Genomic DNA, 26,943 nt, shown 5'->3' on the forward strand with positions numbered 1-26,943 from the left:
TTCCTCTCAATTTTGTTGTGAACTTAAAACTGCTCTTAAAAAGCAAAAACAGTGTTTGGGTGCTCAGTTGGTTGAGGGTCTGACTCTTAATTTCAGCTCAGCTCTTGATCCCAGGGTCATGGAACCAAGCCCCATGTCAGTCTCTGCACTGAGCATGGAGCCTGTTTAAGATTCTCTCTCTCTCTCTCTCTCTCTCTCTCTCCGCTCACTCCTCTTCCCTGCTCACACTCTCTTTCTAAAATAAAATAAAAAAATAAAATGAATAAAAAATAAAATAAAATAATAAAATAAAATAAAACAGTGTTAAAATAAACAAAAAAGGATTTGAGTTGGCTTTACCGTTCTGAGGTATTTAGTAGAACTGCCCACCTAAAAGAGCAGAGCAAAGTCTGTGTGGAACAGTTACCAGCAGAGTTTTATAGTTAAAAAATAGTTTTGTAGCCAAGTTTTGAAGAGGTGCTATAACCCAGAGTTCTTGGCTCCAGTTCTTCAGACTCAGCCACCCACTGAGCATGTACAGAACAGCCTGGCACAGTACAGATGAGAATGTCTTTCAAAGAAGTTGCCAGTCCTGAAAGTAGATTCAGTGAACTATGAACAAATATTTATTCATATAAATGACCTATTAAATAATAAGAAAAGAAGTTAATTGCATACTACCTTCTCCCACCCTCCATTCATTCAAGGAACCAAGTTGACCTTGGCTTAGCCACTTTCTCTTTCCTCCTGCTTCCTTTTTTTCTTTTCCTACTGCTTCCTTTCTAATTCTGCAAGATTAGCCACAAACACTATGCTCCCCATTTAATTTCCTTTCACTACTGGCAACTACATAGATAGATAGATAGATAGATAGATAGATAGATAGATAGATAGATAGATAGATAGAATCTCATATAAAAATAATTATTGATGATAGTCACACATTAACAAATTAATAATTCAAAATGTTACCTCTTAAAATCTTAAAATCAAACAATTTTTATTTAATAAGATTCTAAATAGACAACCAAAGAAATGTGAAAATATATTACTGAGGAAGAAAATATTCATTTAAGTGCTTGATAGCTAAATTACCAATAAAAAGTATATGTGTATATACTTTAAGGATATATAGTATATGCATATCCATATATATCCTTTAAAAGTATATATATTTCAACCTCTATTTCACTTCTCTCTTCCTACTGTTGTTCATTTACCATAGGAAAATCAATTTTCCATTTTATTTTAGATTTTCTTTTATTTATAAATTGTGGAGAGGACACTAATTCTTGTTGAAAGGTGTTGGTTAACTATTAGTAAATTGCCACAAGGAGAAAGCATCTTTAGTACAGAATTTTTATTTTAAAATACACCATCAGTATCTAAAGGGCCCAAAATTGCCCCAAGATGCCATCAACAGCACCACGTTCCTTTTACCAAATGGCCTCTCCTCACACCCTGACATTCAAAGAACCCCGAAAGTCATATAATCTCATTGTTTTTCTGTTTTGTTTAATTAGTTGTGCTGTTTTTCTTTGGCTGACCATAATCCACTGTCCCTTAACTCTGATTTAATTATTTTAAAAACCCAATCCTGTTTTCCTGTAAAAGTGTGTATAGCTCATTTTAGTAACAAGAGTGTTACTTAAATTCTAATTATAGCCACTGCTCATTACAAACCTTCATTCTACATAACAATACCTAAGTCAATCTTTTTCAGTTCATGTCTTTCTGGTTCATGCTTTGCTAATGATGTTTCCTCCTGTTAACCTATATCATACAAAATAAAGTAAATTTTGTTTTTAACATTTATTTAAAGAGAAAATATAATGTTCAAAGACATCATCGCTTTCTGGGTGTTCCGACCATATCAAATCATATCATATCGTATCATATTTATTATATATACAAATTTTTATTCAAAAATTTTCAGTTAACTATTATTTTATGCAGTCTAATTTTTCAGCACTGGAAATACCCAGGGAGACTCTTAAACTGCTGGGTTACTAAGAGATCTATGAATAGCTCTTATTCATCTGTCCCAAACAGGATAACTGACCGCAGAACTCAAGACAAAAAAGGTTTGGAAGAGGATGTGGCAAGGTGGTAAAGGAAATAATTGAAGATGTTCATAAGGCTCTTGAATAGCAGATTTTGAGAAGAAGAGGGAAGGGAAAAACACCTTTCTAAATTCCTTGGATAATCTCTTAAACATGCAAATAAGTGACTAAGAGAAAATCAATTTAACAATGGATGGAGCATTCTTCCTGTGGCATTTGGGATCATGCTAAAGCTGGGGAGAATTAAACCAAAATCTCAAGGGTCTCATCTACAAAGGTAGGAGTAAACCAAAAAGAGACCAAATGACTGAGAAGACTACTGAGCTGGGATTTTAATCACTGGTACCATGTAAGATTTCATTTTGCTCCATTATGCCATAGCGGGATTAAATGATTTCTCTGTCTTCTGAATTTCATGGGCTCCAAGTGGATTTTAATGGATTTCAGATGATTTCATTACAGTGCTGAGAAACCAATCCAGAGTACTTAAAGCATAAAACCAAATGGACAGTTTTATAGTATATTTCCATTCATTCATAGACTATTATGACAATGCCACTCATTGTATCTCTCCAAATCTCATATAGAAATAATTACTCATAGAAATATTATGTTGACAAATTAATGCAAGCTATTTACCTTTTGAAACATTTATAATTTTTAAAATCATATTCTACATGGAATATCAAAGAAATGTAAAAGTATATCACCATGGAAGAAAATACCTATTCATTCTAAGTTGTTGAAAGTCAAGTTACCAATAAAAGATTTGCAAACTGATACTATTGCTAGTTTCAGGGAAACAAAAGATTCGAGTTTCTAAATTTACATACATAAATGGGAGTGTATAGAAATGGTAGTTGCAAGAATAACTCTCTCATTAGTGGACCATGTGTATGCAGCCAGATACTATCAAATCCTGATGTATCCGTTAATAATTATTGCATGCTAAAATATCTATTCACTGAGTTAATCTTTGTAATAATATAAGACATATTCTTATTCTTAACCTATTAGGAGAAAGGGAAGAGAGCAATAAACAGGCAATGATTATATAGTGCTACCTGTGTTAATGCAAGAGTTAAGTACAGGGTACTGTGGGAGCTGTCGAGAAGTGCCAGGTCCAGAACGGCTAGGGATAGAGAGATATTGGAAGTTCAGCAAGGCTTCCTACAAGGTTTCCTGCTAGAAGAAAGAGAGATTACTTACAGAGCTCCACATCTCCTGTCTGTCACATTCAAATTAAAGCAAAAGGACTCAATCGGATTTAAATTGTTAAGGCCAGGTTACCATAATCTGTGAAAGTACTAGTATAATGAAGGCCATCAGAGTTTAGTACATCTGCATCTTTTTTTAGAAAAGGCAGTGAGTTGATCTTCCGTAAAGATCCAGCTCAATACAAAGGAAACTATTAATCTGGTGAAGTTTCAATACAATAAAAAACCATTAATTATTATGATTTTTAAATGGCTGCTCAGAACTCTGCATTAAGCTATAAAAATTCCATATTTTAAAAATGTTCATTATACAACTGTAACCATTTGTTTTTCATTTATTTAAAAAAGAGAAAACAAAGTAGTTACTACCATTTGTGGGTATTTTTAACATTTTTTCACTAAGCTATAATCAGACATTCATTGTTCTTTAATTTTTTTAAGCCACCAATATCTGACCAAACTTCATCCCTAATTATGTATACATATGTGTGTGTAGTTAAAAACATATAAACCAATATAGCAAAGTATTGGTTATTAACTACACCAAAATATACTACCTGAAATTTGGATACGTTTTAGTTTTTGAGACAGTAAAGCTTTAGGATTTTGGTTTATATTTAAATGGAATAAAGATGATATTCTCCAGTATTTATGTAGTGCTCTTTATAACTTAAATTTTAAAAAATGAGCAAGCAGCTTATTCATAAAAAGAAGGGCTGACAATTAATTCTTACCATATCATCTCTGAAGCTTGATTAAACATCTTAATTAAACCATCACATAACAATGAATTAAGGAATAGATATAACAAGATGTGTCTTATACACTTTGGAGACTATCTCACCTGTGGTTCAGAAGGACTTTAAACCTTGTGACCTAAAATTTTAGAATTAAAAATACTGCCTTTTTCATCAGACACAATTATAATTAACTGAGTTATCTCAGAAAATGCTTGGTGTGTAGCTTGACTAAAACACAGGGAAAGAGAGAAAATATTAAAATTTCTTCCTCTTAAAGACTTCACACTGAATCCTAAATAAATAAGATTTAAAAAAGCGACTGTGTCCCTATCCATCCTAAAATATTACATAAATAAAAACGGCATTCCTAAAATAATCTTAGGGCTATAAAGCATACATGTATAAATGTGAAAAATGAGGAAATATAAAACATCAAAAAGATTTAGCAACTGTGTACCAAGAAAAATGAGTAACAGTAAATTCCTTTCAATAAATATATGAAGGGAGAGGTTAAGAGAGGGAATATGGACACTCATTCATTTTAAAAATAAAACTAGATAACAGATTCCTACGGAAAATATTTCCCTTGGATCACAAAACAGCTCTAAAACATTGCTAACATACATCTGAAAGATATGTGGTTTTTTTTTCTGCATGTGGTATTTCATATCTGAAAGGAAAATAAATAGAAAAGATAAACATGATAGCCATGGAAAAAGAGGTATCAAGCACAATTAATATAAGATGTCTACCATGAACATTACATAATGAACTATGACCACTATGACCAAAAATGAGGCCATGAAGAGTTACTGGAAAACAAAACAAGGACGACTGCTAAGGGCTCTTTTAAGATATTAATTAGGCTACCATCTGCAGAAATATAATCCCAAGATCATAGCTTTTGTTTAATTCCTCCATAATTCTTTGGCTTCTTCAAAACACAGTGTCTAAGCTGGTATCTCAAGCAGATTATAAAACAAAGTCTAAGCAAAAAGGTAAGTTTTATTTTAGAAGGCTGTAAACAAGCACAAATATCCGGATGCTGTCTTCATACTCTACATGAAAACTTTGCACAGAGCTCCATCTTCAGGTCATTCATAATATGCCATGTTCAGTTATGAAGGTGCCTATTCCCACTTTCCCTAAATAGTTCCTTCCTTGCTTATTATCTTCTTATGTATTCTCTTTTACCACAGAAGATGTTAGACTGAGTAAATCCATTCAATAAGATGCAAAATTTCACAACTTTCCCTGTCACACTGTAGTATTTCTTCACAGATCAGGGTAATGCTCAAATATGTCTATGCATGAGGACCTACCAATGGGAGACCATTAGCTCCAGAGTTATTCCCTGAGGTTAATTCTAAAGGAGGGCTAAAGGAGAAAAGACTTGTTACATTTTCTTTTTCATTTTCTAATCTTAGAAGCAACATAATTATTATATTTTTTCATTTTCCAATTTCTCAAATTTCTCAAATTCCTTACTAGAGTTTAATTTTTTAAAGAGACATAAGTTTGCAACTGAAGCAAATCAGAGATGACTTGAGCCAGATATTCCTTTTTTTTCTGGTAAAAAGTATTCATTTATTTCTCCATTTCTCCTTCCCCTACTATTACTAAAGTCAGAGATAGTGAAAATACAAAAAACCTGGAAGGAATTGTATGGAGCAAACGTAATTCAATATATCTCTAAATCCTGACTTTTTAATCTCTAAAGCCCTAGTCAAGTCATTTGACTTCTTATCTCAAGGAATGAGACACATCCTCAGACAGACCTTATTTCAGATCTCACGAGTCCAAAAATTACCATATTTATTCATTAAGCCAAGCAACTAAAATAAAATCACTCTGGAATCAGGGTGTAAGAGAAAAGAAATGGGCCCCCCAATGCACTACTCTTCATACCAAAGAGAGTAACATAGAGTGATTTAGGCAACCAATATTAAATATTTATATGGTTAAGGATACAAGTCCACCACTGACTACAAATTTTGACCATTAAAATCTCAAATGAAGTTTTATGCACACACTGTAATGACTTCCATGAAGATATTTCCATATACAGATGACATAAGTGAAACAAGATTATTTTGATTCTTGACAACAGTAATCATACCTGGCATGAAATATTAAATATACTCCTCATATAGACAATTGTGAGATTGCTGCATTACAATGTAGGAGAAGTATACAAATCTCTTCAAAAAAAAAAAAGTAAAGACAACAGCTGTTCCAGACCTCAGCTCTTTAGAACAAATCTGACACAAGATTAAAAACAAATCATAGAATCTCAGGTTTGGAAAGACTATTAAAGACAATTTAATCCAAGCCACCCCTGGTTAAGAAGTTATCCAGGCTATGCTCAAACCCCTCACTACATCCCAAGTTGTCAATTCTTTCTTGAGCAGATCTGACCACAGGGAAGTTCATCCTTATATTTAGACTAAATCCTTATATTACAGGGTCAGCTAGTAGTTCTGTGCCCATTTTTAGGGCTATGTAGAAAAAATTCAACTCTTCTCCAGGAAAGAGTCGTGAGATAATTGAAGAGAGCTCCCAGCCATTCCCCCGAGCCTTTCCTTTCCCTCTGAAGTAGTCACTGTTTTATTTACTCTTCTATTTGGAGTGGTTTTAAGTCCCTTGTCTTCCTGCCCATTTACCCCCAGAAAAAGTATAATCTGTTATATTCTTGAGAGTATGATACCTAGGACTGTATACAATCCTCTGCAAGTTACTTTACAGAGTTGGGTGGAGCCATCTAACACCTGTGTGTAGCAGGGATGTATTTTTATTAATATAAGTTACTTTAATTAAATTATTTTAATCAAGGTTGGGGGAAGTGGAAAGAGTAGGACACCAAAAGCTGATTGCTTGCTAAGTGTGTATCTTTTCTATTCTTTCTTTTCTCTATCATTGTTGCTCCCATAAAGAAAACTGCAATCATAAATAGACTCCCTAGAAAACTAAGTGTATAAAGATATAAATATATGACTCAGAAATCCAAATATATATATGTATATATATATTTATGCTGAGCTCCTAACCTCTATGAGAAGTTTTTTATGAGATTTTATGTAATTTATAGGAAAAATACAATAAAACATTCTCATTTCTTTTGTACAAAAAAAAAGAGTTAATGTTTGCTAAAGATTTATATGTAAAATGAAACTCCTGAAATGAAAGAAGTTGGCCTAATTCATGACTGCATCAAAACCATAAAACTAAGCTGGAAGAAATAACTTAGGATATCTCTGCTTTATTATTGAAAAAGAATAATGCAACTGAACAAGTCATTTTTTTCATTTATCAGTAATAGCATAAATTCAACCCAAGTGTAATCTTACAGTCAACTTACAAAGTTAATAAAATCTTTTATATAAATACATATACATAGATATGTGTTTTATAGGTATGAATAGAGACATATGTATATCAGAATATACATAGACATATGTATATACATATATATAATATTTCTTCATAATGCTTTAGAAATAGGTTATAAGGCAAGCAAGCAAAACATAAAACATGAAAATGACATTTTCTGTTTATACTTTATATTCTAGAATCCCAGAGCATTTTTCCTTACTGCATTTAGATGAGTTTTGTTACTATCAAAACCAATTCTACATCTAAATCTATATTCACATCTATCTAGATCTTTATCTATATATTTATATGTATCTATGTCTATATCTAGTTTCTCCAAGATGCAGTAGAGAATTCAGTGTCTTCTGACACTGTCATTTTATGAAGCTAGAATTATTTGGGGCCCAGAGCCAAATAGCATAAAGAACCTCACTACCTTCTGTTATTTGTGAAATAAAGATTTCTGGGCCTTCACCTCCAGTAATACATACTTTATACTTCTAAAGAAGGAGAAAGTTAGGGAGTGAAGGGAACAGCCCAACAGCACAGTGTGTGCTGGGGCACAATCGTCTGCAGTGTGAATGGGGGTTGTGTTGCTAATGATGCTGTTAAGAACCAAAACAGAAGAAACAAATACCATCTTTGATGTAGTCTAACAACACTTATGAATATATTTTTTCGAAATAAGTGGAACCAAGTCGCTGTGATTTCTGCATTGGTCATCGAAAACACCTAATCAACAATGAGAATTCTTCCCCAGTTTATGAGACCTGCTTGAGCCATAGCTACAAATCTATGATCTATTTGATCATATTCAATACTAGAGGCATTTCAATAAGCTGAGAACCTTTTAAAAATCTTAAGACAATATGAAGATGGAGAAAATAAGACTTCTCAATGGAAATGATGATACAGTTTGTAATTTTAGTCATCTAAAAATGTCCTTCTTCTATGGAGACTTATTAAATTTAATTTAATCACTTAATTTTTTAACTGGTAGAGGAAAATAATTTTTCATAAATTTATAATATAACAATAAATGACTTTTGTATACTATATAGGTTAATAACGTAATCAATTGTGATATTTTCAACTACTTAATTAGGCACTAATATTTAATTGAAAATATCTATAATTAACCAGAGTAAAATAATCAAATTTAGTTCATGCATATCATAGATATTTCTTTATTCCTAGTGAGAAAAAACAAATTTCTTATAAGCAAAATCTAAATAAGCAGGAAAAGAAAATATAAAATAAACCAAGAAAGTACTAGTCTTTTGGTCGACAGAAATATAACTACATGGGCATGCCCATATAGTTCTATTTTTGTAGACAAAAAAGAGAAATGTCAATTTTATTACAATTCTAAATAAGTTCGTAAAAACATTAAAAGCTTATTGATTGCACTGCCACTTATAAACACCATGTTTTTCTTCCATTTAAAACTCATGCAGGATTATTGGTTAGCTGAGAAGTAAAAAGTAAGAGAAAACAATAGTATTATTATGCATCATTATCATCATAGTAAAAGCTATTACCCTTTTCTGAGTCTTATTTTCTCAGCATTAACACTAGGTGCTTTACTAACATTGGATAAGTTTATTACCACAAAAAATGTTATGTGTATTTCAACACCTGTATTTTTCAGGTGAGAAAACTGTAGCTAAAATGCCACATTCTCTGCCCAAGGCCAACCTGTCTAACCCAAAACTGCTGATGTTCGATCTTACCTCCCTGCCTTTAACACACAACTTTTAAAAGGCCACACCCTATGCCTTAACAATCATACTGATACATGTGTCCAAAGAAGTTGAATTTAATTTTCACAATTCTATATTCTTGTACTCAAAACACACACTTAAAACTAGAAATACATCAAAGTTTTATTTTTATAGAATACTATTTTATTATCATCAACAATGGAATTTCATACATACAGAATTTAATGAAACACTAATAGTTTTACAGTATTTTAATGCTATACTGGATCTTTATATTGAGAATCAAATCAGAGAATTAAATTGCATAATAGAAGCCTAATTTTGAGGACATTAATTTTGTTGCTAAGTAATGAGCAAAAGAAAGAATAAAAGTTTGATATTGTAAGTTAAAAAAAAGAATCTTGAAACAATTTCTAAGAAGTAAAAATATCTTGAATTGTCATTGATTACTGCTGAAAAGCAAGTTTTACATAAAAATCTTTAGAAGTAAATATAATGGAAGATAAGGAAGAGTTCCCATAAATCAATACTCTAATTTTCTTAGTTTTCCAAGTGAAGTTACATAAGTACATGAATGCAAGTGGTTTAAAATAGAATAAATTAATCTAAAACACTGCATTATTATCTCTATGTCAAATAAAACAGTAATTCTGAGAGCAAAGATGAACAGTTGCTTTCTCATAGTTACTGAAAAACATGAAGTTTTAACTTGTAAGATTAAATTAGCTTTACTACTTAAAGTTAAGTTTTCATTTTCCCTCTCCTGAGAACATATAAAATGATACTTGCTGTGAAATTAAAAGTTTCTCTGTGAAGGTAAACCCAACAAGGTTATATTTTTTGGTTGTAATCAGAAGGGGCCTGCCTTTAAAGTAAGCAGTTAGGAAGGTCCCAAGTCCCATATTTGGAAAGGCTGTTAGTCTGAAGTGTCCCTTTCCAGGAAAGAATGGCTGACCCGTTTGCAACTGCCACTAGGTGGAAGTCAAGACATGCCCTCAGTGGGAGCCCTTGCAATACCAAGGCTGGCCTTGCCAACACTTCACCCACAGCCCTGGTGTGGAAAGGAAGGCCCATGCCTGACTCACTACCATATGGAGGCCCCCTGCCCTCTCAGATGCCCACAGAGATGCTGACAGCTGTGGGGAGCCTTCACTGCCACCTCTCAGAATTTTGAACTCCAGCCAGGAATGTAAAAGGAAAGAGTGAACATCTTACAACCACAACCAAGCTTGTGATGGCCTGATCACTCCAAAGCCTCTAAATCATTCTGAAGACTATCCACATAATTAGTTTTACAGATAAGTTTTCTTTTTTTAATCATCTCCACCAATGTATTCAAACACCTCAACAGCTCTTGCTGTTACTCCTCGTTCTAATCAGCCTTCCTCATACTTCAAACATCAGTGGTTTGTTCAAGAGCATATGAATTTGCATTTCCACCCAAATAGAGTTAAAACACGATGTCCAAGAGCCAAGCACTGTGGAGAGCCACTTACTGCTGCTATCTGAGAGAAGACAATCACTGTGAATTTCTGTGCAGAACACAGACTTAAGATAGCCTATCCAGGTGTTATCTTGAAAGGGAGCAAGTTTGGCAGATTAATCATAGTCACCATCAGAATCTTAACCATGATGTTCAAGGTAGGATCTGGTCTACCCAGTCCAGATGGGCAGCTCAAGGCACAGTAGCTCAAAGTATTCTTTAATTCAGGCTTCATGAAGAAAACAAAGAAAATTATTGAGTAATCACTAAATTTACAGTATTGAATAAAGTATATATATGTAATAAACCTGATCATAATTTGAGAGTCAAAACTTACACATGGATTTTTTTTTTAAATTTTTTTAGCACTTATTCAGTTTTGAGAGACAGAGAATGAGTGGGGAAGGGGCAGAGAGAGAGATGGAGACACAGAATCTGAAACAGGCTGAGCCATCAGCTCAGAGCCCGGTGCGGGGCTCGAACCCACAAACCGCGAGATCATGACCTGACCTGAAGTCGGATGCCCAACCAACTGAGCCACCCAGGTGCCCCCTTACACATGGATTTTTGACTGTCTAGTGAGAGGTGGGAGTAGTTGGTACCACTAATCCCCCTGTTGTTCAAAGGTTAACTGTATATACCAAAACTATAACTCATATGCAGTAAAGCTCCAATATAATTTCCCAATTATTTCCTCTCTAAGAGTTGGTAAAAATTCTTAGCAAAATATGTGGTCTCTGTCCCAGTGTATCAGCTTCCCTTATCTCTTTGCAATGCCCATTCCTCTGACCTCTTCTATGTACCTCAGTTCTTCTCGTGCCATATGAAAGAACCCAAAAAGTGCTTTTTTATATTAGAACCATCACTCAAGACTCTGCTAATGAAGTTGGTCAGTGTGTATTTTTAGTAAGTTACCATCAGTAGATTCCTATTCAGACTTGCTCCCTCCATTCTGCTCTGGGGAAAAAACAAAAACAAAACAAAAAAACAAAGCCACCAGTCATCACTCTCTTAATGCGGTTCCATGACCTGGGACCAGCCTGTGTCAGGGCTTTGCTGAGTACTTTGCATGCTTCTTTTATTCAGCACCCAGGATGGTTACTATTAGGAACAGACTCTAAAGCCAGGCTCCCTCCATCTCGATCTGAGTCCTGGCTCTGTCACTAACTAGCTGTGTGACCTTAAGAGATCTATTGAGCTGTTTTCTGTTTCATTCCCCATCTGTATACTATGGGGATAACTGGACTCATTCCTAAGGTTCTGTGGGGATTAAATTACTTCATTTAGGTAAGGTACTTGAAACTGATTTTGGCATAGGGTGAATATTTTATAAATGTTACCTACTTTTATTCTGCGTAGCTTTATCTGCTGTCCAACTAATTTAAGAGCAAATATCTAAATGCAATGCCTAAGTGGTGGCCCTGATTCTTATAATTGGAAAAGGGGATGTCTCTCAGTTAACTAGTTAAGTGTTTTTATTATTAAGAAGGCATAACCAAACTCCAAATTTATGCATAAGCTCACCATAGGGAAGAGATGAGAAAAAAGTAAAATACTCCTCATTTCTTCTGGAAAATATGAGAGCCAGGTGATCATCTTTGTTTAAAAAAATTTTTTTGAGACAGAGACAGAGTATGAACAGGGATGGGGCAGAAAGAGAGGAGGACACAGAATCTGAATCAGGCTCCAGGCTCTGAGCTGCCACCACAGAGCCTGATGTGGGACTCTAACCCACTACTGTGAAATCATGACCTGAGCTGAAGTCAGACACTCAACTGACTGAACCACCCAGGTGCCCCAAGCCAGGTGCTCATCTTTAGAAGAAAGCTGTTAAAGTCTGGGTTAAGCCTGAGCTTTCTCTGTGTCCCCAAAACTCAACTTGGCCTAGTATAATGGTTAATTTTATGTGTTAACCTGGCTAGGACACTGCACCAAGATATTTGGACAAATGTTTCTGTATAGTGTCATGAAAGTATTTCTTAGATGAGATTAGCATTTCAATCAGTAGACTGAGTAAAGTAGATAATCCCCCATAATGTGGGTGGGCCTCATCCAAACAGTGGAAGGCCTTTAAAAAATGATTGATCTCCTCTGAAAGAGGAAATCCAATCAGCTGACTACCTTCAGGCTCAAACTGCAACATCAGCTCTTCCTGGGCACCCAGTCTCCTGGCTTTACTCTGCCTATTTTGGACTTGTGGACCTTCACAATCACATCAGTCAATTTCTTAAAATAAATCTCTTGACGGATGATACAGAGATAGAGATAGAGACAGATACATCCTATTGATTCTGTTTCTCTGGAGAAGCCTGACTAATACACTGCACTTCTAAAAGTAGATTCCTGAATGCTAACAACCTATACTAGGTCCAGAGGGAGAGTCACTCATGTCTTCTTCAATTTCCCTTGAGTGGATATTAGATGACACATGTTTTGTAATTGCTTTTGTGAAAGGTCAGGGACTGCCCAGCTGGTGGGCCTCCATATAGTGAGAGCTCACCCAGCGCTGAGAGTAGTTTGGTGAATTTACAAAAACAGCATTGGATTCACAAAAAACAATGTGAAGATACATTTTAATTCTGTCACTTTTCGTAAAGCATGAGCTCTTAATACATTACAAATCTATGAAGTTTTGGGAGAACTTCCTGCACTCTAAATTTCATTTTGTAAAAACACACATTTCCATACAATTACAAAATACCAAAGAGGTAGCTTCTCAAGTTTCAACTGAGTAGCACAACATTTTTTCTTTAGATTGCCTCCTGTATCAGTGGACAATTAATTAGGTGGCAAGTGTGCATCCAATGTGCTACATATGAATTACAGATGTGTTGTGACTAGTGTTCCCATCAACTCTTGAATAAGCTGTGGAGAGTTTGGGTGGTCAGAGTTTCTGGGCCAACTACCTCCTGCCAGGAGTATCTCTTTCTAAGCTCCTCAAAGGACTGCTCTAGTAGAAAGATTGCTTGTGTGTCTCCCGGTCACTATGGCCAGCAAAACCAAGACTGACACCCAGCTATTCACTGTTCTACCATGACACGCTAATTATAAGCCACATATGCTATATTACCTGAATATCTACTTCAATAGCCAGCCCACTGCTGCTCACTATGGATCCAGGGCCCAAGGATCAACTAAAGGAGTTCATGATCCAGGCAATCATCAAGCATAGCATACAGCCTAAGGGTATAGTTGTAAAGGGCTGGTTGACAAGCTGAAAAGGAGTCTGGCAAGCACACCTCGAGACAGTGACCCCCTATCTTCACTTCTATTGGATACTTCTCTTTGATGTTGGTTATATGCTCTGGTAGCCATGTACAAGTGAGTTGCAGGGTGATTGTTCTACCTATCTATGCATTTCTATTGATTACAGCTTTATTATTTTAAATATACTTTATATGAGAAAGGATTACATTCTCTATTTGTTTACATCATTGCAAGATATTTTAACATTTCATCTTTCACTCAAAGACATTTAAAAGCTTTTAGATTCTTAAATAAGAATATCAACTGGTATAAATTTTTAAATGATAAAAATTTGTTTTAAAAGTATTCTCTGCAGTTTATGCAAATAATTTCTCATCAGTGATTTTTAAATATTTTTTAATGTTTATTTAGTTTTGAGAAAGAGAGACAACGCAAGCAGGGGGTGGGGGGTTAGAGAGAGAGGGAGACACAGAATCTGAAGCAGGTCCCAGGCTCTGAGCTGTCAGCACAGAACCTGACCTGAGGCTTGAACTTAACAGACCATGCAACCATGGCCTGAGCTGAAGTCAGATGCTCAAATGACTGGGCCATCCAGGCACCCCTCATCAGTGATTATTACCAAGAATTTGAGGAGATCAGAATTTAAAAATCTCATTAAAATGTTTTATATTACTTTATCTTGATCTTTATGCAAATTAAATACTGGATATTTTAGTAAATTAAGTATTGATTTTCTCTCATACTACTCTGTATTTTATTATGATCATCATAAATTCCCTGCAGATTATTCCAGTGTACATTGCAAACATTATCATTATCTATGTGTACTGTGACTAGATACAAGATGAGAAACACTAGCTTAAATAGACTCTATTTTTCAGCATATACCAATAAATCCCCAGATTATTCCAGTACTATCTACTCCTTAAAGCCTCCAAAAGGTAAATTTATGCCTACTTTATTATTACATCTTCAATTTCCTTGTCTGGTGACTAGCCCAACAAATATATGGTAAAGGAATGAACAACTGATAAGTATGCAAAAAAGTCACTTTCTTTCAAAATAAAATTTTATAGAACGTTAGCTATTTAGTTACGGATAGGAGAAACTTCCAGGATTCCTTAGGGGAAATTCTGTTTTCTTCAAAGATCCACTTTAAACTTGGAATAAGAATCCATACTACTTAGCAAGGAAGAAAGAATTCTAAGCCAGCATTTCAAAGAGTAGTAGTAAAGAGCAATAGCATTGCTGATCTTCCAGATTCCCTCCGACCTCTTCCTACAATAAAATTCCCCTCAAATCCTCCCTCGTTTCTGGCCTGATTCCTAAAGTGACTATGCAAGACATCTTAAGTTTTTCTCTTTAAAAAAAAAAAAAAAACTAACAAAAATAATTAGTTTGGGGAGGGCAGGGGTTCTTGGTTTGTCTGTCTGTCTGTTTGTTTTTAATTTGTGAGTTCTTAAAAACAGTTTTCCTATAAGTCAGTGACCAGCCACAAAGAAAGATTTTCCTACTGCTGTTAAAATATTTTCCACAAAGTTTTCCATCCTTCAGTGACAGTGCCATTTGGTCAATTTTGCTAAATTTTCACTTTAAGTCAAATTTATAAATTACCAGTAGGTGAAATAAAAAAGAGATAAGCATAAAGTATGTACAAAGTTCTTATTGCAAGAGTAATAGTAAAGCATCCAGTTAATAAAGTCACTCTAGATAAATTTACCAGGCTTTCTGGTATGCCTACCATCTTCACCACAATCAACGTCAACGGAAACACCCTTAGATATCTTCCCTGCCAAAAGTAGCATCTACCCAGCAAGAAAAGCTACAACTGAGGAAAATTGGATTTTGACCTCTGATAAAAATTTCCTGCAGGAATATAGGAAAAACAACTGGCAAACACACAAAGGAACAGCAATATTTTGGCTGTGAGGCCAACTTATCATTTTACCCACCCACATGTACCATATTTGGACAATTGGAATATGATTTATTTATTACATGACAAATTATCACTTTTCCTAAAATCTATGGCCCATATCTCACAGGAGTAGATGCCAAAATGTTATGCCACTTAGGATAAACTTAGGTGGGTTTAGCAAAGCCAGATTTACCCAACTCATTTACCAAGCACGTTTCTTTGGTACCTGTGTAGTTAATCTGTTTTTAATTGAGCTCCACTGTTGTCATATAGTTAGTAAACAAATGGGTTTAGGTGTAAACATCATGATTGTTTAAAGCACAAATATTATGCAGCTTGAAGTTTTAGAAGACCCCGTTGACAAACCTGAAAACTAAAAGTGTTTAATGTTCAGAGTTACTCTTTACACTTTTGTTCATGATATCCTTCTTTTCTGAACCTCAGAAACCCTACTGTTAGCTCAGGTGACATGGCAGCTGAATGGACATACCAAAAAGCTCTTAATAAACAGATTCTTTCTGATTCCAACTCATTTTTCCACAAAACAAAAGGTAGTTTCACACTTGCCTGGAAAAGCCACTTTGATTACTTTGTGATGAGGAATTCTTTAGTATTTGATCAACAGATAGTAGATTACAATTCTCTCTCATGCACAAGTCTGTCCTCTCAAATAAAAGGTGTATCACAAGAAAAACAAAAATTGCCTTAACTTGCTTTTGAGGCATTATTAGTGCCGAAATTCTTTTTAAATAATAATTCTAAATAGCCAGATGCCTATTGTTCCCTCTAATTCTATATCTGAGTTTGAAGTCTTTCAGAAAAAAATACCAGCTATGTCTAACATTTTCCCCAAAACCTTAGATCCCCTGGAAAAAGAAGAAAATGAAATACATACAGAAGATAGTTATCCTTTTGTCTGCTGTTCTCAAATAGCTTGGAAGTATAGCCCAAATCCAGAAAGGTTAGTACTCCTTGCATTATAAACCCAGTAAATTAAATACTGAAGGTAAACAAAGTCTAAAACTTACAGGTATAGAAAACATACTACTCATTTGAATTTCTCATGCTGGAATAATATGCCATTAACTTGATGACTCCAGCCCAGTAAAAAATCTGTTAGTTTCCAAAACTCCCCAAATTCCTCTTCCTTTTACTAAACTTCATTGACTGTATATTTGTGTAACATGCAACAGGATACAATAGAAGTAGAGGCTTTTAGAGCCAGAAGCCTTTTGGGACTGACGGCTGAACTTACGTCACAGGCAAAGCAATGTCTCTAATACTTAATATGCTAGAAGTCTTACGGGACCTGCTCAAGGTCATATAGCCGGTTAGTGAATAAAGCAAGACTAGACCCAGCCTCTGGAGTCTTGGTCCGTGGCAAGCGTTTCTCATTTGCTGCTCCTTGTTCAGCATGGGAGAGTTGGAGAAAGAGGTGTCGATCGTCAGCACTCTACTCTTGAGGACAAACGTAACATCACTTAATCAAATTTCAGTCCTTCATTGAGCAAAATCTCAAAGTGACATCTACTGGAATACCCAGTCTCTATGGAGAAATTTAATTAAACTTCAGTCCCTTTATTCCAGCACAAATATTGTGAGGGAAAACAACTCAACTCCTCTGACATTTTTGCAAATAGGTTTAGTGGAATCCATTCTGTTTACTTTTACTGACATTTGTTTTTCAGTCAATTATCCCACATGGTTATTTTTTTTCTTTTCATAATTTATTGCTAGCAACTTGGCCATAAGAATAAATACAAGTAATTCCTTTCTTTGGTACAAGCGCCAGGGCTGAGATTCATAATAACTGAAGAAAATAAATACTCACTTTACCCCTCCCCTTTCCTTTTCCTAATAGTTCTGGTTTACTTATTAATCGGACTGGTAACAGCACCAGAATCTAACAAGGAAGAATTTAACCTCAATGCTTCAGTAGTTTCTCTTCACATATCCTTAAAACTTTGGAAAATAATACATTTTACTGGATTAGTTATCTAGTAGATAACTAAATATGACAAGCATTTTTTTCACCTTGTACTCATCTATTTCCAATTTTTGCACACTTTTATTTAGAAATTGTCTATAAAGTCTTAAAAATTTCAGAAAGTCTTCATCGCAAAAAATTCTATTCCTTTTTTAATCCACGAAATCTCATTGAGTGGACACGAAACAACTAATTTTTAAGAGGATGAAAAACATGTGGTGTAGGGCAGTGCTGCTCAAATTCCACCATAAATATGAATTACCTGGAGATCATGAGGAACTGCAGATTCAGATTCGCAGATCTGGAATGAAGCCTGAGACTCCACATTCCTAACAAGTTCTTAGGCTAGACCTTAGTCTGCACTTCAAATGGAGTGTAGAGGAAAGGGCATTGTTTCTGGAGCTGCGAAGATCTGGATTGAAATCCATCTTGATTGGTTCCTGGTAATCAGAGAGAGCCCAACTCTCCACCAGGACCCTCCTCTCTCCCCCTGCAACATTCAGAGCCTCACCACCATCATCAGCCTTACTCCACAGGGACTGACCTCATCATGCCTTTTATCCTACTCCAAGTTGGCTACCCCTAGACTGTTAGGCTGCCTCTCAACTTCTGTAACTGAATCCCTGTTAGCCTCTGTGAACCTATTCTGTCCCCTTTTCCCATCTCTCTCTAAGTTCTGACATCCTTCCACTCTATCCTCTAAAACTCAGTCAGCTACCAGCAAAATCCCCTATGTTAATGCTGCAACTACTGTCTGAATACTTTCTCCCCTTCATGTTTCAAGAGAAACCTGGCTCTCCATTGAGGAAACTGCTACCACTGCAGTTCCCTTAGTGGAGTTAATTTTGTCTCCTGTGGTTCTTTCAGGACTAGGCCTAGAGGTAGAGAACGTGTCCTCATTGCTCCTTATTGCTGCTTGCAATTTTCCAATCCCCTTTCATTCCTAAAAACTGCCCATTTAGGATCTCTGTCATCAGATTACATCACCCATGAATTCTCATTGTTGTCACAACCTAGCCATTCCTATGGCCATTTCCGTAGACTCTGTTTCTATTAATAACTACATCTTCTCTTCAGTGTCAGTCACACACATCCTACTCTCTGACATCACCTTCTACCATTTCATCCTATTCTGTCTCTATTCTGTACCCTAATTCTTCCACACCACTGGTGTAGCTAAGCCATTGATCCTAACATGTTTTCACTGTTTCTCATCCCTTCAACATTCTTATTTCCCACCTTTTCCAATTTAAACACCATTGGCAATGGTTACTGAATCCCTTGCCTTTCTACAGTTTTGCTGTTCCTGCTTTCCAAAACTATAATCTTATTTAAATCAAATTTCTGTCTACTCCAAACCTTCCTCTGTGGTAAACATAGAGGAGAAAAATACAAACCATGATGACTGGTCTTGCTTTAAATAGTTGACTGGAAACCTCAAGTGCCCTACCATTCGTACCATATTATCTCTAGTCCATATACTCTTTGAATCATGTAGGCTGCCACTTTATACTCTCTCACATTCTCAATACCTCTTCTCCCACTGCCACCTTCAGTTGATAATTTTACTTCCTATTTCACTAAATTAAAAAAAAAATGTCCACATAATTCCAACAACACATCTACTGCATGCCTGCATCAGCAAATGTCTTTGCCTTTCTGCCTGCCACCATTGTTGGATTGTGCAATGTTCCTATCAAAAAAAAAAAAAAACATCAATCCTTATACTTATGCACTAGGTATTTCCTCTCACTAGTACATCCAGCCAACCCTACAGATAGCTGGAGCCTTGGCCAACACCTGAATGTAATCACCTGATATATCCTGATCCAAAACCACCCAACTAAGCAGATTCCAAATCTCTGACCCATAGAAACTATGAATTAAAAATCGCTTATTATTTTAAGCCACTAGAAGGGCGCCTGGGTTGCTCAGTCAGTTAAGTGTCTGACTTCCACTCAGGTCATGATCTGACAGTTCATGGGTTCAAGCCCCATGTCAGGCTCTGTGCTGACAGCTAGCTCAGAGCCTGGAGCCTGTTCTGGACTCTGTGTCTCCCTCTCTCTCTGACCCTCCCCTGCTCATGCTGTCTCTCCCTCTCTCAGAAATAAATAAAAACATCTTAAAAATTATAAAAATAAATAAATAAATAAACCACTAGATTGTGGGGTGATTTGTTACAGTGATAAATGTAATACAATAAATGAATGAATGAAATGACAAATCACAAGCTCAACATCCACTAGATAATTAGGAAGGATTTACATATCAATCAATTGAGGATCTAATTTTCACATACCAGGAGGGGAGGTACAACAGGTAGTTCTTCCAGATAATTTGGGCTTATAAGGAAAGTCAATAAGGAGTAGAGTCTTTATATAGAACTGTAGAGTATGAGTAAAACATCTTCCAATCTTCTGAACCCTAGTGGGAAAGAAAAAGAAAATCTCTAGCCAAAAAGAATATCTGACAATTATGATCCTCGCTTTCCAGGCAGAGTGAACATAGATTATCAGTGCAGTATTGTGGACAGGGAGGTCCTAACATCAGTGGGATCTCAGGAAAGCTGAGTCATTTCGTCTCTCCTGAAGATGAACAGCACTTCCATCAGCAAGTCCTAAAGGGTACAATGGCAGCAACTTGGGCAGATGTGTGTTACTGCTGCCACTTTGTTATGGAGCCAGTCAACTTGTACAAATTCTTATGTGAGTGGCCATGCAAACCAGAAGCAGTTAGCATTATACTGTGAGCTGACCAACTGTTTAGGGGTCAGGTTGCCCACTCATCATTGACGGCCAGATACTTAGGGCCTGGAGCTCCCAGGTTAACAATAACCCACCATGCCCTTTAAATCACAATTAAAATGCTAATGATACTTTCACATTTGTGGATAATATTGGGGTCTAAATTCAAACTTCTGTTTGATGAAGAATTCCTCAGCTAGTTTTCTATCTAAACCATAGACTTTAACTTTAGAGAATAGTTTAATGACCAGAGTGGAAAGAAGTGTCATTACAGAGTAGTTTTTTGCTTGGAGGGCTCTAGGCCTCCAGAAATTCCTACAAGACACTTGAGAGTATCTATCTATTGATAAATCAATTAAAATATACGTAGATACACACATACATATTTAGTTAAATTCATGTAAGTACAAATTTTTTTTAATTTCTCAATAAAAGATATTTTGCAAAACATAAATAGTAAAGCACCAAATAATTAGAAGTTTTCTTTTTCCATTTCTTTTAAAATTTTTCCTCTACCAGCAGTTTTAAACCTAAAGACACATGTTTTCCTAGGCTTTACAATGGATCCAACAATGAAAGTGGTCAAATCTCACACCTAGAGTTTAGATGTTTTAATAGAGAAGTATAAAAATTTTTAAACACTTTTATTTTGTTTACAGAAAAGATGCATTTCAATATTCAGTATTCTCAGTGAAAGATTTTTACTACCATAAAGCAGTTGTTTTCATATAATTTGAATGTACCTAAGATTAATCATATTTGTGGCCATGATTAATACAGAAGCTATGAAGCCATTTCTACTAATTCATAAAGACACGCTCTTTGAACTTCATCTTCCCTATAGCTACTCTCCCTCCCATGATGATCTCATCCAGTTACTTGGCTTTAAACATCATCTATACACTGATGATTCCCAAATTTATATCTAGAGCCAGACAGCTCCTCTGAACCCAGACTCATATATCCAGCTGCCTATTTGACATCTCCATTTAGAGATCTTACATGCATTCTACACTTATCTTGTCCTAAACCAAACTTCTGATCTTTTCTCCCAAACCTTCTCCTCCCACTGTCTTCTCCTTTTCAGTAAATAGGAACCCTATCCTCCCAATTACTCAAGTCAAAAAATGGGAGTTATCTTTAACTCCTCTTTTTCTTTCACACCTGACTCTGAATCCATCAGCATATTCTGTCAATTTTACATTCCGTATCACTCAGAATATGACTTCACACTATATCCACTGCCACTGTGTTTATCCAAGTCACCACCATCTCTCATCTGGGTTGCTCAGTAGCCTCCTCACTTGCCTTCTGCCTCTGCCCTTGCTTTCTATAACCTATTAGAAACATAGCCATTCAGAGTGATTAACACACAAGTGATCAACAAAAGCATGTCCTCACTTTTTTCAAAACCCTAAAATTGCACCTCATTTCAGCAAACTAAAGGCCAATTCTACAAGGTCCCACATAATCTTCACATCATACCCTCCACCTCCTCTACCCTGTTACCTCTCTAACTCATATTCTACTATTCGCTCCATTGTTCACTCTGCTTGGGTTGCTCTGGTCTCTTTATTGTTCCTCAAACAATCAGGGCCTTAGTAGTAGCCTATCCATTGTCTGGGACGCTTTTGACCCAGTTGCCACATGGCTCAGTCACTTACTTCCCTCAAGTCCTTGCTGTACTGTAACCCCCTCAGAGACTCCTCTATTGAAAGTACAATCCCTACCCTCTTCAGCAATACTATTCTTCTTTGCTTGGTTTGCCTCCATAGCCTTTTTCATCTAATGGCATAAATACTTTGTTTGCTTTTTGTTTATTTTCCTACACTAGAATATAAACTTCTGTCCATTCTGTTTACTACTATATAGCCAGCTCTTAGAATATAGTTGGCAAATAGAAGGCACTCAATAAATATTCACTGAATGTATGAATATTTAAAAATTGGAAAATTGTTAGCACAAATATTTTATTATCAATATTTCAATAATTAGTTACTATCCTAGCTAGTACAATAAAAGCTTAATACAATAGTATTCATTCCTCCTTGCAACAAATTTTTTTTATCATATAGTGAAATGTCAAAGTATTTTCCACCTTGGTATTATAAATTTCTGAAGCAAATCTCAGCTCTAATGTCATGACTCTTTTTCTGGAAACACTGGTTTCTGAATACATCAATATCCTCCTGTATCTAAAAACTCCATTAAAACTGACGATCATATCACTATTTAAAATTAGATGAACAAAGTATGTGTGGGTTTAATCTCCCTCACCCCTTCACCAAATGCAACCAGAGAAATGTTTTGCAAGAACTGAAAGGTTATAGAATAGGGATCTGCAGCAATCTCTATCAAAATAACACTAGCATTCTTCACAGAGCTAGAACAAACAATCCTAAAATTTGTATGGAACCAGAAAAGACCCCAAATAGCCAAAGCAATCTTGAAAAAGAAAATCAAAGCCAGAGGCATCACAATCCCAGACTTCAAGCTGTTTTACAAAGCTGTAATCATCAAGACAGTATGCTACTGGCACAGGAACAGACACTCAGATCAATGGAACAGAATAGAGAACACAGAAATGGACCCACAAATATATGGCCAACTTATCTTTGACAAGGCAGGAAAGAATATTCAATAGAATAAAGACAGTCTCTTCAGCAAGTGGTGCTGGCAAAACCGGACAGTGGCATGCAGAATAATGAACCTGGACCACTTTCTTACATCATACACAAAAGTAAACTCAAAATGGATTGAAGACCTAAATGTAAAGTAGTAAGCCATCAAAATCCTCAAGGACAAAGCATACAGAAACCTCTTTGACCTCAGCTGCAGCAACTTCTTACTTAACATGTCTTCAGAGAAAAGGGAAACAAAAGCAAAAATGAACTATTGGGACCTCATCAAAGTAAAAAGCTTCTGCACAGTGAAGGAAACAATCAGCAAAACTAAAAGGCAACTGACAGAATGGGAGAAGATATTTGCAAATGACAGATAAAGAGTCAGTATCCAAAATCTATGAAGAACTTCTCAAACTCAACACCCAAAAAACAAATAATCCAGTGCAGAAATGGGCAAAAAACATGAATAGACACTTTTCCAAAGAAGGCATCCAGATGACAAACAGACACATGAAAAAATGCTCAGCATCACTCGTTATCATGAAAATACAAGGCAAAATCACAATCAGATACCACCTCACACCTGTCAGAATGGCTAACATTAACAACTCAGGAAACAACAGATGTTGGCAGGGATATGGAGAAAGAGGGTCTCTTTTGACACTGCTGGTAGGAATACAAACTTGTGCAGCCACTCTGGAAACATTATGGATATTCCTCAAAAAATTAAAAATAGAACTACCGTATGACCCAGCAATTGCACTACTACGTATTTATCCAAGGGATATAGATGTGCTGTTTCAAAGGGGCACATGCACCCTAATGTTTACAGGAGCACTATTCACAATAGCCAAAGTATAGAAAGAGCCCAAATATCCATCAACGGATGAATGGATAAAGAAGATGTGATGTATACAAAGGAATATCACTTGGCGATCAAAAAGAATCATATCTTGCCATTTGCAACTATGTGGATGGAACTAGAGGGTATTATTCTAAGCAAAATTAGAGAAAGACAAATATCATATGACTTAACTCATATGAGGTATTTAAGATACAAAACAGATGAACATGAAGAGAAGCAAAAATAATATAAGAACAGGGAGGGGACAAAACATAAGAGACTATTAAGTATAAAGAACAAACATAGGGTTGCTGGAGGGGTTGTGGGAGGGGAATGGGCTAAATGGGTAAGGAGCATTAAGGGATCTATTCCTGAATTCATTGTTGCACTATATGCTAACTGGGATGTAAATTAAAAAATAAATAAATTTCAAAAAAAAAAAAAGAATAGGGATCTGTAAACTATGGCCTGGGGACCAAAGCCAGCCAGGACTGAGAAATAAAATACAGAATTCCCAGTAAAATTTGAATTTCAGATAAGCAACAAATATTTTTTAGTATAACTATATCCCAAATATATAATAAATACCAAATCTGGGAACCTTAAATCTGGCCCACCACCTGTTTTTGTACAGCCTGCAAGCAAAGAATGGTTTTTCCATCTTTAAATGTCTTGGCGGAAAGTGAAAGAAGAATTATTTTTCATGGCAAGTAAAAATGATATGAAATTCAAATATCAGTGTCTATAAACAGTGTCGTTGGAACATAGCCACTTGTTTGTGGCCATTTTCACATTACAGTAGCACAACGAATAGTTGCAACAGAAATCATACAGCTGCAAAGCCTAAATATCTACCCCATGTGGCCATTTACAGAAAGTTTACCAACCCCTATTGTAGAATATTACTTTTATTTTTCCCCTTACTAAAGACAAAGCAAAGTAACTTCTTTCCCTTTTAGAACTCTCTTCCCACAGGAGTACTCCTGGTGCTTTATCATTATTCTGGAAAGAGAAGTAGGAAGCAAGCTGAGAAGAGGCAGTTTGATGAAAGGCGTGAGCTGTGGATCCCCACAGAGTGGAGTGTGAGCGGTTTCTCCACCCATCATAGCCTGAGTGAGTTACTTACTGGGGGCCATATGAATACCACCACACAGGGTGGTTTATAAGGGTTAGGAGATAAAGATTAAAAGCTTGATTTTAAAGGGCAAAAAACGGTCAAGTTTCTAGACTGCAACAGAGGGTATGATCGTCAGGAGGACACAAAATAGAAGGAAAAGAAAAGTGAAAAGATAAAAATTAGGACTAGGAGGACAGACATCTCATTTTTTTTTTTAATGTTTATTTATTTTGAGAGAGGGACGAGCAGAGTATAAGTCAGGGAGGGGCAGAGAGAGAGACACACACACACAGAACCTGAAGCAGGCAGGTTCCAGGGTCTGAGCTGTCAGCACAGACCCGGATGCAGGGTTCGAACCCACAAACAGTGAGATCATGACCTGAGCCAAAGTCGGACGCTTAACCGACTGAGCCACCCAGAAGCCCCTAAGAGGACAGACTTCTTAATCTCACACAAAGAGGTGAGCTTAAGTGGAAAAATATAGACTTTACATGGGTTCACACAAAAATACCATGACCAAACCAGGGAAGTATGGATGGATTTATTTGGACTATGTAAGGCAGCAAGCAGTTAAATGGTTTACAAGGTAAGTAAATCTTGGATTGCATCTACTCAGTGCACATGTGATTGTCTTAGTAGAAATGATACAAACCTCACTTCCAGAAGTAGCATTATATTTGAAATGAAAGACCTGAGTACATGCTGCTACTCTGAGGGGAAAAGAGAAAAGACAGAGCCACATTTATATGGCTGTGGAATCCCTGAGGTTCTCAAAGGGGCCAGTGAAGAAAGTAGCATCCACAATCTCTTCAGCCATCCTTCCCAGAAAATATTTTCTACTCTGCCCCTGAATTAGAGTTATCAGGTCCCTGTTTTTAAGATCTAGAAAAATAGGAAGTGTATCAAAAAAAACATTTATAAGGTTCATCAAATGACTATATCTGTGACCTATGACCTTAGGCAGTGGTTCTCAACATGTGAGCCTCACATGTAAGACATATTCCCAAACACAACTTCTGACACTAGATATAGTGCACTTCACTCCTCCTAAAAGGCATATCAGCATGGGATAGAGTGAGAGTGATGTTATCATAGAGATAACCTTGAGGCTGTTCTAAATATATTTTCAAATGTAAATTATTGTCAAGCTACAGTACTCCAACTGTATTTGGTAACAAATACAGCCTCATTTCTTCTTCTTCTTCTTTTTTTTTTTACAAACAGTTTATTGTCAAATTAGTTTCCACATAACACCCAGTGCTCATCCCCACAAGTGCCCTCCTCCATGCCCATCCCCCCTCCCCCCCACATCCATCAGTCCTCAGTTTTTGTCAGCATTCAAGAGTCTCTCATGGTTTGCCTCTCTCCCTTTCCCCCACCATTTCCCCCCTTCTTCTCCCCCTTGTTCCTCNTCATGTGTCTGTTCAGCCTCACTTCTGACATGACACAACACTGTGATTGAATAGTACTGTTTCATGTTACTTCCCAAGAACAACATTTTCCTGAAATATAGACATCTATACTAATATTGATCATAGCAACAATACTATTAATCAATTGCTTTTAATCAAACAACAAGGTTACTTCAAGAATTGTGTTTTTGAAATTGCTTTTTGTTCACAACGTATGTTGATGTACTTCACAGCCTTAAACTCAGAGCTGGCCAAGACACTAATTAGTTCATTCATTAGTTCATTTATTATCAACATATGAAGCTCACATGATGAGAACCGATGACCAAGTATAATAGATTATAAATAAAAATCCCTGGCATATTTCAATCAACAAATATGGAATGAGATCCTGCTCTTTGCCAGGTATGGTTCCGGGAGCGAAGGTGAATAGAGTCCTGGCCCTCTGGTATACAAAATCTAGTGGCGGCAACAGACAAAACAATTTCAATGTAGCATGATTGAATAAAATG

At 36.0% G+C, this 26,943-nt stretch overlaps 1 long non-coding RNA gene across 2 annotated transcripts in view; it reads right to left on the minus strand.

The window, feature by feature from the left end:
* LOC144224146 (uncharacterized) overlaps positions 1–26,943 on the minus strand; it is a 524,297-nt gene that overhangs the window by 335,343 nt on the left and 162,011 nt on the right. The gene's annotated exons all lie outside the window — the stretch shown is intronic.

This window comes from Crocuta crocuta, unplaced genomic scaffold (genome assembly GCF_008692635.1).
Source record: "Crocuta crocuta isolate KB4526 unplaced genomic scaffold, BGI_CrCroc_1.0 scaffold52, whole genome shotgun sequence".
Classification (NCBI taxonomy): Eukaryota; Metazoa; Chordata; class Mammalia; order Carnivora; family Hyaenidae; genus Crocuta; species Crocuta crocuta.